General features: G+C 37.2%; 1 long non-coding RNA gene across 1 annotated transcript in view; it reads right to left on the minus strand.

The window, feature by feature from the left end:
• The window catches only part of LOC105552478, a 106,279-nt gene that overhangs the window by 86,845 nt on the left and 627 nt on the right, over nt 1-18,807 (minus strand). The window contains exons 2-3 of the long non-coding RNA XR_001008016.1: nt 17,116-17,181; nt 14,533-14,622 (exon numbers count right to left, since the gene is read on the minus strand). This is a non-coding gene — a long non-coding RNA (uncharacterized LOC105552478). The remainder of the gene's footprint in view (nt 1-14,532; nt 14,623-17,115; nt 17,182-18,807) is intronic.

Raw genomic sequence — 18,807 nt, forward strand, 5'->3', positions numbered from 1 at the left:
AGACATTACTCCCTCTCTTTCTTTATATCTGTGAAATCTTGCTTTTGACTTGACCAAGCTGAAGAAAATAATGTCTCTCAGGTAACTGATAGACTGTGAAATTAAGTTCAAGAAATCAGATCACTTGAAGAAGCAATCTTTATCCCTGACTCTACCTGCCATCACAGGCTTAAGGAAATCTGGCTTTGAACTCATCCATCAGTTCTGTTTCCTCTACTGGTTTTTACATTTGGTGGAGGAAACCGGTGGTTTTTAGACTGACAGAAAAAAAAGTTCAACTGAGAACAAAGCTTTCTTACAGGTGTTTTTGCTGGCAGTAGTGTCTTTTTCTCCTTTGAGCCCTCAGAGCATTTTCTAGTTTTGCAAATATTTTCCTTTTGAGGCCTTCTTACCAAAGCTGTCAGCAGGATTTATGATAAATGCAATTTGTAATAGACAAGGACTGTTTCTTTGTATGACATTGGCCAAATATATTGCTCTTTACCTGAGTATTTGTAACTGCTGGTGGTTTCAACTTCAGTGTTGAAATGAACTTGATTTCATGTTAGGGAAGCAGCCTATTGTCTTGTTGACAAGAAGTGGCTTCTTATTCTACACAATAAAATTAAACTCACTATTTATTGTGCCATTATTTCTGTGTCAGCTGGTTGGTGTATATTACTTCTGAGTCAAACAAAAATAGTATGGAGTTTTTATTATAATTATTATCCTTATCAAGTAGCTTTGAAAACAATGTCAGAGTGATTAAATAGCAATAAATAGCTGACTGGAAATTAGAACTTAAACCTACGAAAATCTGAATTCCAATCCTGTATTCTACACCATTCTCCTCCCGTCATAAATGTTCTATAAATACATTTCTCTCAGGCTTCAACTTTTTAAAATACAAACTTTCTACTAATCACCTTTCATGGATCTCTTGATGATAATCACCTTGGAGTATGTAGATTCCTTCCCATTTCAAGGAGAATTGAAAAATGCCAAAATCCATGCAGCAGCACACTGTATTATATTTGGTTTTTTCCAAGTTTGCAATGAACTGCGTTTGGAACATTCAAGTTGTTATCTGAAGTGTTTAATTTCAATGCTGTACTTCAGGAACCAGTGAAATTAAATCAACAAATTTTATGCATTATTTTTCAATATACAAAAGAAATTGTCTAATGTGATTAACATATTAATGAGATCAGTCACCTTATTTGTGTTTAAGTCATTCTAAACATTTTCTTTGTAATATTCTGTGGGATTTTAAAGATGTTTCAGGGAATTTTGCCTCACATCCTTTATTTTAATTTTAATTAGTTTTATTGCCATGTCTACCTCTATTTTTTCTTATACTCTATTTTCTTATTGCTCTATTTTTTTGCATTGTAAAATATGGTTTGATTCAATAAGAATGATATGACACTTATACAAGAATGTGTCTGTCAACTGGAAATAAAACTTACCCAATGTAGTTATCATTTTACTTTTCACGGAACAGTTTGGACATTTAATACTCGCACAAGGCAGTAAATAGATCTATGTGTTGTGTTAGAAATATTTTATTTCTGCTAATTTTTCTTACTCTTTTCTAGGCATATGCAGCAAACAAATAAGTCTATCTAGCTTTCTGGATTCTGAGAATTGTCACTTTTCAGTCCAGGTTCCAATTGTTCATTCACTTAACTAAGAGCTATGTTTAAGTGCCTGTGTGTGTGCCAGGGACCATACTAGCACTAGGCTATGGCAATGAAGGAGATAAAGCCACCTGGGTCCTCGAGAGATCACAAGTCAGGGAAGAAGACAAAGACAGAACCTATAATCACACATGTGGTGAGGGCTACAAGAGGGGAGTGTTGTTTGAACCAATGACAGAAGACTTAATGAGCTTGAATGAAGGATCAGCAATATCTTCTCTGTAGAGGTGACATTTTTAAGAAGAAATAAAGGAATCAGCCAAATGTCAATGGCAGGGGAGGGAAATTCAGGCTTTGCAGGCACCAGGAGCCACTTTTGTTGAGGAACAGAAGGTAATGTAAGAGGCTAACTCCTTTCCTTGCCTCGTGTTCATGGCAAGGATTCTGAACATACTTTATAGAAGTTTATTTTTCCAATGTCTAAAATGAAACATTTAGAAAAAAAGCTTTTACTACCATGTTTCCCTCTTTTCATACGTTGGTTATTTTTCAACTCTTGACACAGATAAGATGGAGATGAAGCCAGAAGACAATTGTGTGCTATTAGCAAGGAGGTATTATCAAGGAGGTATTTCAAGTAATCATTTATTTTTCCTCACCACAGGCACTGCGATAAGTTCTTCTTTTAATTTATAGTTGTTGTAACTCTATGAGGTATCTGTGATTTCGATTTTTGCAATGGAGTAAACCAAGGATGGGGGAGGGTAAGTTACTCACTCTGGGTGAACAGAACTAGAATTTGCAACCAGCTGTCTTCGACTCAAAAGTACAATGCCTCTACAAAGTAGCAAAGGCACAGAGGGAGCTTATCATGAGCATAAGTAGAAACAGTGACCATCTAGTTTAAGTGAAGTTAAGGAAAGTACACAGGAGATGAGGCTGGAAGGTGCAACGTGATTAGGAAAGTATACAAACAGGTATCATGGAAATTCTTGGCTTTCTACTTACAGCCTAGCTTATTTCCAAATAGGTGTCTTCTCATCATCACCATCCCATGCAAGGAAACCTGACTATCCCCAGCTCAAGGGGCCTTATATTTCTATGGATAATTTTAATTGCCTCAACAGCAGTTGATCAACACTATATGGCAAAGTCAATCACCTTTCATCACTCCCCAGCTCACTGGAGTTGTTTTAGGAATACACAAAAAACCAAAATGAAAGGGGACGTCTAAGAGGTTCTCTGAGAGAAAGTTCCATTGATTTTCTTTTTTAAAGTTCCTGGAAGAGATGTGAGACCCAGAACTGCAGCAGTCATTTCACCACAATCCTGAAGTGGAAGCCAATTAAAGTGAGGACTCTTAAGTTTTAAAGGAGAACATGAAGAAATTATCAAAAGGTGCTTAAGATCTTTGCTCCTGGAATCACCTGGTGACTTCCCATCCTGGCTCTGCCATATTCTGACTGGACGACCATGGGCAAGGTATTTAACTTCTGTAAACCACCATTCTATGATATGCTCCATGTGGATATTGATAACACCTCATAAGGGTTTTGTGAGGATTAAATGAATATATATAGAGAGACAGAGCTTAGCATCTCACATTCAATAAATGATTACTTCATTATTAGAATTCAAGCCACAGTGAAATATTTATATCTCTGATGAAACAGGAAAATTAATGGCTGTGTTTGAGTTTAAGGATCTTAACAAACATTACCAAATATTTGATATACTAAAGCACGTTTCAGTATAGATTTTCTGTATTTGGTTTAACCAATTACTTTTGTACTCAGAATCAGAGTCGGGAAATTTACTATTTCAGCCTATCTTTCATAGTTAACAAAAGAGCAAAGGCAGTTCAATGGATACAAGATAACCATTTAATAAATGGTTCTAGAACAATTGGACATTCTATATAAAACAATAATCTAGACACAGATTTCAGACACTCCACAGTTTACTGAAAATGAATCATAGATCCAAATGCAAACTGCAAAACTTTAAAAATACTAAAAGATAACAGAAGAAATCCAGGTGACCATGGGTTTGGTGACAAGCTTTTAAATATAACACCAAAAGCAGAATCCATGAAATAAAAAGCTGATACACTGACTTTATTAAAAATAAAAATTTCTTCCCTGCAAAAGACACTGTTAAGGGAATGAGAAGAAAAACACACATTGGGAGAAAATATTTGTAAAACACATAACTGATAAAGAGCTTGTGTTCGAAATATACAAAGAACTCTTACAGCTCAGCAGTAAGAAAATAAAAAATCCAATTTTAAAAATGGGCCAAAGAGCTCAACTAAAACCTCACTAAAGAAGATATATATAGATGACCTGGCAAATAAGCGTACTAAAAGATGTTCAACATCATGTCTTCAGGGAATTGCAAATTAAAATAAGATACCACTGCACACCTATTTGAGTAAAATCCAAAGAACACCACCACCAAATGATGGTAAAGTTGTAAAACAACAGGAACTCTCATTTATTGCTGGTAGGAATGAAAAATGGTAGAGCCACCTTGGAAGATAGTTTGGCAGCTTTCTACAAAGCTTACATAGTCTTACTATACAATCCAGCAGTTACGCTCCCAAGGATGTACTCAATTAAGCTGAAAACTTATGTCCACAAAAAAAACCTGCTCATAAATGTTTATAGTAGTTTTATGAGTAGTCTTCAAATACTGTAAGCATTCACGATGTTCTTCAGTAGAAGAATAAATAAATAAACTCTGGTACATCCATACAATAAAATACTCAGTGAAAAAAAAAAGGGGGGCCATGAGAAGACAAGGAGGAAACTTAAATACAAATTACTAAATGAAATAAGCCAGTCAAAAAAAGGCTGCATACTATATTATTCCAACTGTCTGATGTTCTGGAAAAGCCAAAACTCTGGAGATAATGAAAAGATCAGTGGTTGCCAGGAGGAAAACAGGCAGAGGGGAGTGGAGAGGAATAAGTGGGTGACATATGATAGATTTTTAGGGTGATGAGCTGTTCTGTATGATACTGCAATAGTGGATGCATGTCTTTATGCATTGTCAAAACTCATAGAAGGTAAAACACAGAGTAAACCTTACAATAAGCTGTAAACTTCAGTTAATAATAATGTATCAATATTGGTTTACTAATCGTAACAAATACACTGCTCCAAAGCAAGATTTTAACTGGGGAAACTGCAAAAGAGGGGATGGAATATGGGAACTCTCTGTACTATCATCTCAATTTTTCTGTAAATCTATATTTGTTCTTTAAAAAGGCAACTAATTTTTAAAAATCAGTGGCCATATTTAAGTTTAAGGATTTTAGTAAATAGTATCATATATTTAATAGAAGAGTCCATGCCTCAGGGTGTATTTTCTATATTTGCTTCGTATTTACTGAGATCTAGAGTCAGTAAATTTACCATTTCTCCAGATTTGGAGCAAGGAAGACAATCAGGTGTGAAACTGATCATGTATGTAAAATTATTAAACTGCCTCAGCTGAAACTGACATACAGCTCAAGTTTTATACTTCACAGCACCTATGATCCAAAAGAAAAAGGGGATGTTCCATGAAATCAGATTAAATAAAGACTTCAGCCTTGGCCTTTTCCTGATTCTAAAGGTCTGCTATCAGCTTCATAAGTCACCTAGGTCTAAAGGAAAAAGAGAGTTACAGAGGCTAATATGTAAAACAGTGAGCTTCTCTTGATTGTCAGCTGGATCCAAGAACAAGGTACTCAATTTCATGTTCAGAAATCCAAAGAGCAGGAGGAACACATTTCACAGACTTCTACCAGCAAAGGAAGCTTGCATATTTACTCTGTGATTTGGCAATTTGAGTTTATTTCTGTCACAGTAAGATATTACAGGGGGGAGGAGCAAACTACTAGTGGGTTCTCCTTTTGAATCTGGAATGAATTTACTGATGGTTCATCATCTCAGCCCTGAAAAATACTATTGTAACAATGAAACTGTATGCTTTTTAAGTATTTTTACTGGAACTAACATAGATAACCATAAGAACATTTTTAAAAATTAATTTTAGTTTTTCTGGCATACCTTTGCATTTACTTGTTATATTCCTAGTAGTGGCAGGAGTATTAATAAAGCAATGATGATTTTTGTCATTATTACTTGATATAGAATCATTATAGAACCCGGGAGTAAGTCACTTCTTTAACATTTGGGCTGGGATATATAGGGTAGGTGAGTGACCTTTTTAGCCACAGGCCAACTCAAATCATTGATGAGTAAGAAGAAAGGGTGGTAGATGTGCTGAGTACAAAATATAGCAGACAGAAGATAGAAAATAAAACATGGCAAGAAAAGGTCAAGGTCAAGTGGCAAAGGAGAAGCACAATTACTATTCGGAAATGTGAGTCAGGGTCATACCAGTCTGCCCACCCTCCATCTCTGCCAAAATGAGGACTGTCCATTCCCTGGTAATGTGGGTTCTTGGCCCTCTACCTGCATTGATAAATTCACTATACTTTGCGAAAAGTGACTATTTTTTTAATCATGCCAAAATGCAGTTCTAAATATGTAATTGTAGATACCACTCCCCTCTCCTCAACAACAGGTTCTGGCATTTAAAGGATTTCCTGGACTCAAAGCTATGGCATCAAGCCATAAAACCCTTTGGGTTACTCTCAGTCTATTCTTGTTTGTTTGGCAACAAAATAAGGTAGAATCAAGAAGCTTAGCAAAACTTTTAAGGAGCTGTAGTCTGTGTTGGATGACCACTCACCACTCTCAATTCCTCCTCCCTGGCAACTTCTCATATTTTCTGTAAAGCAGTGATTTTTTCAAAGTGAGGTTCCAGGCTACATAATTCAGAGTCAATTGGCTTGCCTAGTAAATATACAGATTCTTGGGCTCTAACATCCTAGGCATGGTGTCTAGTTGCCTGCATTTTTGACAAGCATTTCAATTAATATGTGAATTAAAGCTTTCTGCAAGTCCTCCTTCCACCCAACTACCTGCCCCAATTTTGCTCTTTGGTGACTGTCAACTGAGCTTTGCAAGGGTATTAAAAATAACCACTATATTCACAGATACTATTTAAAGAAGTAACTCCTCTCAAGGATGTTTGCATTTTTAAGGTGTCTCCAAGAAGTTATAATCTCTTTCTTGATGAGAAGAGGAAAATTATAATATTAAAGGAAGCTACCTTGTCAATTTGTGTTATGCACAAATGCTCAAATAATAAGATAATAATCACAAGCAAGACTTATGGAACACTGATTTACTATGTGTCAGCTCATTATAAACATTATTGCTAATTCCTATCACAAACCATAAGAGAAGTAATTTCTCCTTTTCACTGAAGAAATAACTGAGGGTTCTTGTGAGAAAATGCTTTGTTTCAAGGCCATACATTTAGTAGATACCTAAATCAGCCTCATATTAGGCTATTTGGGCTACATAATTCTGGCTCTTTCTATTAGACTGTAATTCATTCTGAAGAAAAAAAAGTAACAGCTTTTCACAGACAAAATACACGTTAGACACTAGCCTTAGAGAATTCTGGTGACATCGATTTGGCTAAAGTTGTTGGAACTCTCATTATTTTTATGAACTATTAAAGCATTTTACATGTTTCCAGACATTTCCTTAATAAGGTTTAGCACTACCGGGTTGAAAATGTGCCATTTTCATTACTGCCCTGAGATTCTCCCTGTGCCCAACTCTTTTTATTTCTGCAACTTCAGTTTCATTTCTATCACCTTTCAAAAAGCAGCGTGTCTCAAATTATTTATCTTTGAGGTTATTTGCATGATTTTGAACTAACTCTAAAGAAAGGTTACAGATTTTTAGAGAAGTGTAGGAAGTATGGGAATTTATTTGTGTAGTTCTTGCTTGTTGACTGGGGAATGAATTCCCAGGGTTTATCAACCTATTCTGTCAGTTTGACATTTGGTTTAAAGTATTTACCACTCAGATTCTCAAGGTACACAATCTCCTTCCTATGTTCATCTCTCAGATATTTTTGGAGAGGATCTTCTAGGTGTGAAGTCTAGATGCATTTTCCCAACTATTTTAGTTTATTTTTTTAAAGTTTTTTTCCAGCAAGAACACAATTCTAAAAATCAAACTTCCAACATGTGTTTTGGAAACTTAGGTAGCAATTTATTAAAACCAAACATTAGTTTTACTCAAAGACATGACTTGAAGGCTTTGGAATTCTTCTGAACTTGTAGGTACTCTTGAAGAAGCTACATGGAGAGAGGCTATCATTCATTTGCTCTGAATAAGAGAAATCAGTGGAGAATATAAAGCACACATGATGATCTGCCTAGGTGCATTCATTGCATTTGATGATCCTGGGTGTCCTTGTTTCGGAGGCATTGGTCTTTACTCTCTGTTCCTCTGTGTTATCAGAGGAAAAGCAGGTACCAAGCATTTTCCTTTCTGACTATCGGCCACACTTTGGCTGTGTTTGGTCAATGGTAGACACAGGCAGAAGCTTGTGGGAGGTAAGAGGTAAGGAGAGAAGAAACCGAGTGTTTCTTTCTCTTCTTCTCTGCCAGCAGACTTTTGGACACTGGTTTTATACTCTCCACAGGGCCAGCTCCTTCACATCCTTCATATCCAGCACCTTCATAATCTCCACATTGCCACTTCCTGCAGGACACGTCTGCTATGCTTCGGGCTTCCACTCAGTAACCCCAGCCCCTATGCCAGGGAACACTACCTCCTTCCTTTATCTCTCCAGCCTCAGACTAGGAGTGGTTTCCTGCTGTTTAAATATCTTAGATTACTCTATTGTGTCTTATTTGCATTTTAAATTCCTCCATCACCTGTATAACCAATTCTCTAAGCATAGGTACCGGAACTGGTTTTTATTTTTCTAGTTAAACTCTGACTTATATATCTCTATGCACATGTAATTTATCACGGTGTTAATAACGCTTTTTAGTACATTGTAATGGCAACATAGAGGAGTGTGGGGAAATTACAACAACTCTATTACCCAAATGTTGATCTATAATCAACTATTGAGTATTTGCCATTATGTATTTTTGAATAGAAGAATGTATGTTTTGCTGAAAGAATATTTTTACTTGCCATGCTAATCCTACAGTAACCCTTTCTATTTCTACTTAAGGGAAAGCTTTTGGGAGAAAATAACACACCAATTTTGGGGTTATTTTCTGCTCAAAATTTTATTTGAGGTACATTACAGATTATAATTTTTTAAATGTATTTTAAATTTTAAGTCAGCAGAAATATAGACACCTATGAAATGTTTTCATGGCAGCATCAATTTAAGATTTAAACTAGTACATAAAACCTCTTCACTTACATTCAAAAAATTAATTACTGGTATATTTTGTGAATTTGTACACAGTACAAAAGAAGGTCAAATTTTCTTTTACCACATGCAGTTTAAATGTTTAAAAAGGCTAACCAGAGGCTCCCAAAGCTTGGTTGGACACTCCTCTCTTAGCCAGAAAGAAGTACTACTAGTGGGGAAAGCCATTCCTAGCTCTGATCCCAAATTATTACCAAACAATGTGGGTTTTCTCCAAATCCTGCTTTTTAAAATTCCTGTTTACACAACTAAGCTCTATTTATAGCTTCCATTACAGACAGATGAAGCCATATTTCTGAATTTTGACCCATGGAATGTTGGAGAAACTATGCCCCTTTTAGTCCTAACCCCTAGAAGCTTCCTGAAATACTCTCCACTTGTGCTTTTCTTTCATTTTGCCCAAAGCAAAGAATATAATTGGAGAACCTGAGTTCTTAAAGATGGCAAGCTACAAGCTGGAGCTAGGTTCCCAAATGACTGTGTGAAACAGAGTATACAGCCCCTCCACTAGCCCCCAAAGGCTGATATGTATGAGATGCTAATGTGTTGGAAAAATTTGCTTTTACTATGTTGAAACACTGAGATTTTAAGATTAGAGTAGCAAGTATTTACCTTCATTAGTGCACAGATAAATTAAGCACTGACAGAACAAAATTTCAGAGATATACTGCTAACCTGAGATCTAAATTTCTCCTTTTGGATTCATTTTACTAATTCTTCCATCTTTTCCTCTCCTCTTCCTTCTCATAATTTCCCTGTGTTCATTTTAATATGGAAAAATAACCTCTGTTGAAATATAAATTTAGGAGGGAATGCTGCCAAAGGCTTATCTTACGGAGTGCCGTGAGAATTTAACTTGTATTTTATTTTTCATTGCTATAGCAAGAAATCTTTTTGTTAGGCTTTTGAGGGGTGAAACATCAACAGCAAATAACAGGGATTTGCCCCACCTGTTCTCCAAGCTGGACAAAGAACTCACTCTGTATTTCTAGCAATTGGGTCTTTCTAAATAGGCCATCAATCTCTTCTAGAAAGGATAATCTGCTCCTTTGCAGGAGAAAAGGCATGAAGGATGTCTTCTAATGAGAACCTTAAACAAATATCAAGGGTTGGCAGGACCATGAGCACAAGACAGGAAAAAGAACAAAGAAATGGTTCAGGATACCTGATGATGTTCTAAGGCCAGTGTCATGCTGGAGCCTGTGAACCAAATGAAGCATGCAAGAGGGACTCCATGTTAAGTGCTTAGGGCCAGTGCATGGAGTAGGGAACCTGTCTCATACTCTTTCCCATGCTTCCCTGAGAGTTGACCAACCACCATTTAAGGACTCACCTCTGATGCCCCAAGACGACTGCACAACTAATGGAGTAGTGAAGGAGCAAAATAACCAGTGTTTTGTGAGACTGATAAATCTGTGCCAGTGAGTCTTGAATCTAGATCAGACAGGAGTGGATGCTCTATTACTTAAAAATTGTATGCAACTTTATCCCAGGCATAGACATGTTATATTCTTACTGATTTCCACCCTTCAATATTCTTAACTGATATGGTTTTGTGTAGATTACCCCAAGTAAAATAGGGAACTCCAGGGCTTTAATAATACAGCTGCCACTTGGATCAAAACTTTTATAGTTAGTACAAGTTTCCCTCCTCTTCTGTGTGGCTTCTTCTCTTAGGTCATGCTGGCTTCAGAATGGCATCCTGGGAGAGTAGAAAGAACATCATCTTCGGAGTAAAAAATATCTCTGGGAAATCAACATATCCTTCTTTGAATTTTTTTTCTTCTTTGGGCAATTTACGTCATGGAGCTGTGACCAGGTTGAAGTGATCTATGTAAGGGCATCTAGCATGTTGCTTGGCTCATGGCAGGAACTCGGGAAATCTAGAGATACTATGCAAGCATAGTTTCCACAAGTAAATGGACGTTTATATTTCTGCATCCAGGGAAACCCAGGGATAAGATCTATTTTTCCTAATAAAGGTATAGCCATGCTATTTCCCTCATATCTGCTTGAGCATTTGACTTTCTTCTCTTCATAGCTCCTTTGGGCCTGAAAGCTCCAATAGTAGAAGGAGAATGCAAGACATGGGAAACAAAGGCAGTCATCCTTGGTATGATGAACACCCTGCACTTCACACCTTGTCCCAATACTAGCCCCAGAATAGCAAGGATTTAATTGGCCAACTTCTGATCCAGGAACAGCCATTATCTCCTTGAATTTTTACAATCCCAAGGAAAAGGGATTCGAATCTTCATTTGAGAGATGAAGTCTGAGTATCAGAGCATGAAGTTACTTGACCAACCTCATATAGCAAATCAGAACTTTATCTGGAATTTACAATAAGGACTTTGTTTATCATTTGAGTTGTATAGTTGATGTAATTTTCTCATTTTCCAACATACTTTTCTCCTGTAGTAGCAAAGGCAAGCAGAGAGATGGATTTTCTTCCTCCTCCCACATCCCCACCTTGTTCTTTTTGTATCATTGACAGAAAACCAGAACATTATCTTTGTGACACTAGAAAACTTGCAGTTCTGACACTGAAAGAAACTGAAGCCGGTGCCAGTTTTCCTTATCTTGGTTCAATAATTCCATCCTCAGAGCTATTCACTGCCACTGGCCATCGGAGCTCCTCTGCTTCTACAGAACAATGACCTCTCATTGCACAGTTACCTTCATCCCAAAACACCAGAGTGATTTCTAGTTAGGATAGTGAATCGTGACCAACAATTAAATACTAATATGTCAATCTAAATAACAATTCACTGAAGATAAGCCTTCTACCTATTTTTCAAAACTTTGGAGTTATTATTCAAAGACCACTACGGTTTATTAACACTTCAGTCTGCCTTGTAAGCTATTGGGTGAAAAGACACAAAAAATGTCAAAATCAAATTTTTTTGTCCTTGAGGACATGTGTATAAGATAGGGTACATGTAGTGGTCAGAGGAGAGGAATGAACAGTAAGTAAGCAAGTAAATGAGCAAGTAAATGAGATGATGGGAAAGTCTTCCTGAAAGAAGTGAAAACTGAGAGGTGATTAGGATTTGAAAACACAAGAAGGGGCCAGGCACGGTGGCTCACACCTATAATCCCAGCACTTTGGGAGGCCAACGCGGGCGGATCACGAGGTCAGGAGATCGAGACCATCCTGGCTAACACAGTGAAACCCTGTCTCTACTAAAATACAAAAAATTAGCCAGGTATGGTGGCAGGCACCTGTAGTCCCAGCTACTTGGGAGGCTGAGGCAGGAGAATGGTGTGAACCTGGGAGGCAGAGCTTGCAGGGAGCTGAGATCGCGCCACTGCACTCCAGCCTAGGTGACGGAGCAAGACTCCATCTAAAAAAAAAAAAAAAAAGAAAAGAAAACACAAGAACGGTTAAAAAAGAATGATCTAGACCTGGAAGAAGAGGGTAAACAAAAGCACAGAGGAAAAATATATGCAAGGAATGGTATAGACATTAAGGAAATAAATTTCACCAGAGAATTAAATTGTGAAGAAAGGAAAAAAAAAAATAAGTTCATAAGTTACTGTCAGAAGCTTGTACCATGTGGAGTGTTACAGAACAGGGCAGGACAATTGGACTTCATCCAGTTGACACTGGGGAGTTTCTAGGGGTTGAAGTAAGAGGCCATGATGTAAGGGATGTTAAAAAAGATTAAAAGGTCAAACAAAGTCAAATGAAAGGAGCAAATTTTAGTATTTGATACAATAGAAAAATTATAGTTTATAATTCAGTGTATATTTCAAAATAGCTAGAAAATAAATATTGCAATGTTCTCAACACAAAGAAAAGATAAATGCTTAAGGTGATAGATGCCCCAATTACCCTGATTTGGTCATTGCACATTGTATACAGATATCAAAATATCACACATATCCAAAAAAGATGCACAACTATAATATAATATATCAATGAAAAAATATGAAAATAAGTAACCCCCATCCCTGGAAAAAAGTTCAAGGTGGAGAGGTTATTCAGGGTAGAGAAACAATTGTTAGACATAATTCGATTGTCCAATGAAAATTGTTGGATACCCGGAAAAAAAAAAGGAATGAAAGAGTGAAAACAAAACACATCAAAAAACAACATAGTTGGATCTAAAATAGTAGAAAGAAACATCACCTCGAGTAAATGGCTGAAGGATTTTGCCAGTGGTTCTCAAACTTGAGTATGTGTCAGAATTTTCTGAAGAATTTGTTAAAACACAGATTTCTGGGTTTGAACTCCAGAGTCTGTCCTTAGGGTATAGAATGACAGGCAGGCCAGGCACAGTGGCTCACACCTGTAATATCAGCACTCTGGGAGGCCTAGGCGGGCAGATCACTTGAGGTCAGGAGTTTGAGACCAGCCTGGTCAACATCGGGTGAAACCCTGTCTCTACTAAAAATACAAAAATTAATCAGGCATGGTGACACATGCCTGTAGTCCCAGCTACTTGGGAGGCTGAGGCATAAGAATGACTTGAACCCAGGAAGTGAGGTTGCAGTGAGCCGAGATCACGCCATTGCACTCCAGCCTGGCTGACAGAGTGAGACTCCATCTCAAAAAAAAAAAAAAAAAAAAAGCAGGCAGGCAGGGACATCCTCAAAAGTCCCTAGAAGGTGGGATTATGTATCTGATACTCAACATCGAACACCATATTGTATACATTTCATTTCCCATGGTCAGAGTAGGTGTGCAGTAAAGGCAGGAGATATTGTATTCCTGCTTATGAAATCTCACTTGTCATTTGAACATATAATACCATAAACATGTTTCTTTTCCCAAACACCAATTGCTGCACCCAGGCTCCCTTTCTGAGGCCAGAACAGCAATTTAACAATCACATCACCTAGCAGTGATATGCTATGCATTTTCAGAAATTATCCAAAATGAGAACTCCTGGGGTCCATAACTCAGCTCTCCCCTTCCCACATGTGCATGATTTCCTTTGCCTCCTATTATGCTCTTTGGACCTGTAGTCATGCAAATGACACAAATGAACAGCTGCATTCAGCCAACCAGATGGTCACATGTGGGAAGAGATGGGATGGAGACAATAGAAGTAATAGCCTATAAAGTAAGTTAGTGCTACCGAAATTCTACATTTTTTCTATTAAAACCAAGTGAAAGGTTAATTATTTCCATCCGTATTCACTTAACAGAGGGAATTAATCTCAAAGGCACAGTAAGAAATTTTCAGCAAAATTTCACAACTGCTTATCCCAAAATAGGAGAGGAGAGTGATTGAATGTGTGTTGGAGAGTGTGATGGAAGCAATGAACAGGCTTATGTAAAACTCTGCTTGCTTGAGATATATAGCTAAATTGCTAGGTGATATATAGCTAAATTGCTAGAGAACAAGAAGGAATCCATTCACTCTTTTGAATTAATACTGAACCCTGATGAAACAAAAGATGGTCTTTTTCTTCCTAGGTGCTATTCTTCTCTGAAATCCAAGCTATTTGAAATGACGATATAAACTTTTCTCAGTTCACAACAAAATTTGTGTTTAACATGGGTCACATTTAAAGACTCTATGTACACTCATATTTTGTAGACATAGGAATATTTATAATCTTTCTAAATTTTTCATAGTCATGTGTTTACTTTCCTCTTTCACAAAGTCCTTTCTCGGAGCAGGTTATATGTATATAACAATCTTCATTCGTAATAGCACATTTGGTCATATTTCTATATCTGTGGAGACAGAGAAATGTATTCTTATTGTGATGGGTACTACTGCTTTGCAATTTACAGATTTACTTACTGAAGAACCATAAAGTTTATAAATGGCAATTAAAACTCAGGATGAGGGTATTTAACCCATACCTTCATTAATATAAAAAGCAATATTGTTCTGTTGACTCTATATTCTTTACAGAAGCATCTAGAGCCCAGATCTTTTGTAAGTAGTTACATAAAATAAAAAGAATGTTATATTCCATTGTATATTAGTACTTAAAAAATAATGAGACACAGGACATAAAACCATTTTCTTTTTTTTTTTTTTGTAGTTCTATTAAAAAGTAAACATTTGACTTCATTATTAGATATCAAAAGAAAATATTTTCAGTAAAATTAACTGAATAATAAAAGAAAACTGTAAAAAATTTAAAATATGAAAAAAAGAGAGGCTGGATGCAGTGGCTCAGGCTTTTAACCCCATCATTTTGGGAGGCTGAGGCAGACAGATTGCTTGAGCCCAGGAGTTCAAGACCAGTCTGGGCAATATGGTAAAACTCCATTTCTACAAAAAATACAAAAAATTAGCCAGGCATGGTGGCACATACCTGCAGTCCCAGCTACTCGGGAGGCTGAGGTAGGAGGTTCACTTGAGCCTGGGGAGGTCAAGGCTGCAGTGAGCCATAATCATGCTACGGCACTTCAGCCAGGGTGACAGAGTGAGATCCTCACCCCACCCCACCCCACCCCACCCCAAAAAAGGGTAAGAACCAAATGCTTAACCTTGATTTTATTACATATAAATATTTTAGACCTCTTTTCTGGTTATAAAAGTGAAGCATGCTTATTTGTAGACAACTTGGTAAAGAGCCAAGAGTATAAAGAATAAAATTTTTAAAAAACCATTATTCTAAGGAAAACCAGTATTAATACTTTGCTATATTTTTTCTAGTCACTTGTTTGTACATTAAACACATATATAGTTATATATGAATGTACTAAAAATATCCTATATTTGAAATAGTCAATGCTCCCTTGAAAAATGCACTATTCTATATTATTCCCTTTTCCATAATATTCACATTTTTCAGTCACAGAGTATGAATTATTACCCAATCTAAAATCATGTATATCAATATGAAATTTAGTTGCTACTAATAACGATGTGATAAACTTATTTCCTATTATTGGACTTCTCCTATATTTTTGCAGTGTGATGAACTGGACAGAAATTCGGCAAGCAACTAATCAGCCAGAGCTAAACTGGACTTTTTAGTTGATTTTATAGAGTATGGAAGAGTCAAGCAGTCATTCATTCAAATAGTTTTTAATAACTACTCTTTTTTTAGGCACCATTCTATGGGGGATATTTCAGTAGATAAAACATATAAAAGTCTCTGGCTTCATAAAGCTTGGATCCCAGTGTTGCCATTTATTAAGATAGAGAAAAGTCAAATAGAAAGTGTTTCGTGGGTTTTAGGTGGGAGGTTGGAGTTGTGAAAAATTCTGTTTCGAACACGTTCGATTTGAGGTGCCCCTGAGGTATACAACTGAAGGAGCTCAGGAAAGAAGTCTGGGCTAGAGATATTAGTTTGGGACTTGTCAGCATACAGATGGGAATTAATACCATGAGAATAGATATAATCATCCAGAGAAAAAGGCTGACCGGGAACTACCGAGAATGTAGGACTTAACACCTATGGAGCACCAACATTTTAAAAAGAGGTATTTGCAAAGAATATGGGAAGAGAAAAGAGGTAAATGAGACTCCTAAAGTTATGGAGCCAAGGAGCCAAGATGAGGAGTGGGTGTGTTGGCGGAAAACAAAAAAAAGAGAGAGAGAGAGTGGCAACATTTTTTGAGAAATCAACAAATATAAAGACTAAGTGCACATTTAGAAACATGAAGTTCATTACTAACAGGAATTAGAAATACGACCCTACTCTGACGGCTATATACTTCTCTGCCATCTTTCCTCCATTGTTCTCACTTTGTTTTAGCCACTTCCTTCTGTCGTTATACCTTGTAATTTGTTCCTTTTGCTGTGCCACTCCTGAAATCAGACATTATACTCTGAGATCATCAGCATCATTTCTCCCATTTCACTCCCTCAAATGCTTCTAATACAAAAATCTATTTGACATTACACCCCTTGGAGCACTGATCTCTTTTCTTTGTATCCATTAGCATTTTCTGTTCTATAGTCCAACACTCTCCCAAGAACATTGATCAGCCTTTACCCAGTAAACCAGGAATACTTTAGGGGCAATGGTCATGTGACAATACTCTTGCACTTGTGAACAAATGGAAATGGGAGATTCAGCATAAAAACAAGGTGCATTCTTTTAAGACTTTTGTTTTAATAAGTGGGAGATGAGTTTTAGCAATCTCTTAACAGCAAAACCCAGTAGGAGGCACTGCTACAGTTCCATAGTGGATTTAACTCAATTCCAATTAGAAACTCTCAACTCTTTTGTGATGTCCATTAAAAAAAACCCACCCAAATACCTGATTTTATCACTTATCCAATGAATTCATGTCATTTAGAAATTTCCTGGAGGAGACTGGTTGGACCTGTGGAAAATGGAGTGACTGGGCTAAATGGCTTTTGTCTTGGTTTGGGTTCCCCCAAAATCATGGGATAAGGATTCATGTGCAGTGGTTCATTGATATGTGATACCACGGAGGGGCAGGGGGAACAGTAAGGAAAAAGGGAGTGGAACAGGGAAAGAGGGAAAGAAAGGCAGCCAATAAAGGGGATTTTATTACGCCAGTTAATCCATTGAGTAACTGGAGCTTAATCCTGCGGGATTCATTGTACAATATGGGACTCAGAGTTACCTCCACTTCTCACTAATCCCCAGGTAGGAGCTGGAGTATTTATACCAACTAATAATGATCCTCAGTTAGCACAGTGCCCTTGGGGGAAGAAACAGAGAAAGCCCTCAGGAAGGAAGTCCTGCATTACAATACGAAAGCAGCTCCAGCCTGTTCTGATGCCCTCCTCTCCAAAGATGCCCTGAGAGCTCTAACATTCTAGGTATAGGATTCTGTAGAAATGTATGGACCCCTATTTGGGGAAAGGATTTTGTTTAAAAATTGTTTTATAGATTTGAAGAGATTTGAATAATTATATTCAAAGCATTTCTATTTATTATTCAGGAGACTCCTTTTTTATTGAATTTCATTTAAATAAACCAGTATGGAAACTGTCTGGTTTGTCTAATCATATAACTCAGTAGAAAGAGATAGTTCCACAATGCACAGATAGCTGAATAAGCCCTAACTTGAAGGAAAGTTTGATCTTGTTCTCCTAATTTTATTCTTCTTACCTCTCTCCTTAATCAACATAGGCTGGCTTCAGTTCAGCATGCCAATTAATCTCCAAATCCCAGTAGCTTACCACAACAAAGGATTGTTTTTCAATCATACTATATGTCCATAGTGGCACCATAAACATCTCTGCTCCACATTGCCATTCAAGGACCCAGGCTAACAGAGAGTTCATCTTCTCATAGGTACACCCCATGCAAGAGGCAGCCTCTTTTGTCACTGCAGCAAGGGAAAAAAGTATGAAGAATGTTGAACATAAAAATGCTCTAGGAATAAATGCTCAGTGACACAAAGTAAAACCAGCACTCAGGCAAAAGTTTAATTCTCTCAGCAAGGCAATTTACTTCTGCAGAAAGATGCTACCTGTGTTAATCAAGATTGCAAGAGCACGGAGAACAAAGGGGACCGGGGCAGGCGGGGTTTATCCTTAATGCAGTCCCTATCTCTGTGTGACTCCCCCATGGGCTGGGGTCGAACTGCACAAACTGAGCTGACCCAATTGGCTACTTGTACATATTTTCCTAAATATAGAAGGGGAAGGGGACGTGAGGTACAGATGTGGAGCATGTGAGACATGCAGTTTCAGGGGAACAATGGGTACAGGTAACCAAGGGAATGGATGTGAGTTATTGATTAGAGCTGATGGGAAGGGGGTAGGCTGTTTATGGTAACTAGGGGCAAGGAAGAACAAGAAAGTTGAGTTTGAGAACAAAGGATAAGGAAGTTAACAGGCTAAACTCTTGGAAGATAAACTCAGAAAGATTTATTGTATACTGGTTGGACCTGTGGAAAATGGAGTGACTGGGCTAAATGGCTTTTGTCTTGGTTTGGGTTCCCCCAAAATCATGGGATAAGGATTCATGTGCA

The sequence above is a fragment of the Mandrillus leucophaeus genome, unplaced genomic scaffold, assembly GCF_000951045.1.
Source record: "Mandrillus leucophaeus isolate KB7577 unplaced genomic scaffold, Mleu.le_1.0 Scaffold56, whole genome shotgun sequence".
NCBI classification, from domain to species: Eukaryota; Metazoa; Chordata; class Mammalia; order Primates; family Cercopithecidae; genus Mandrillus; species Mandrillus leucophaeus.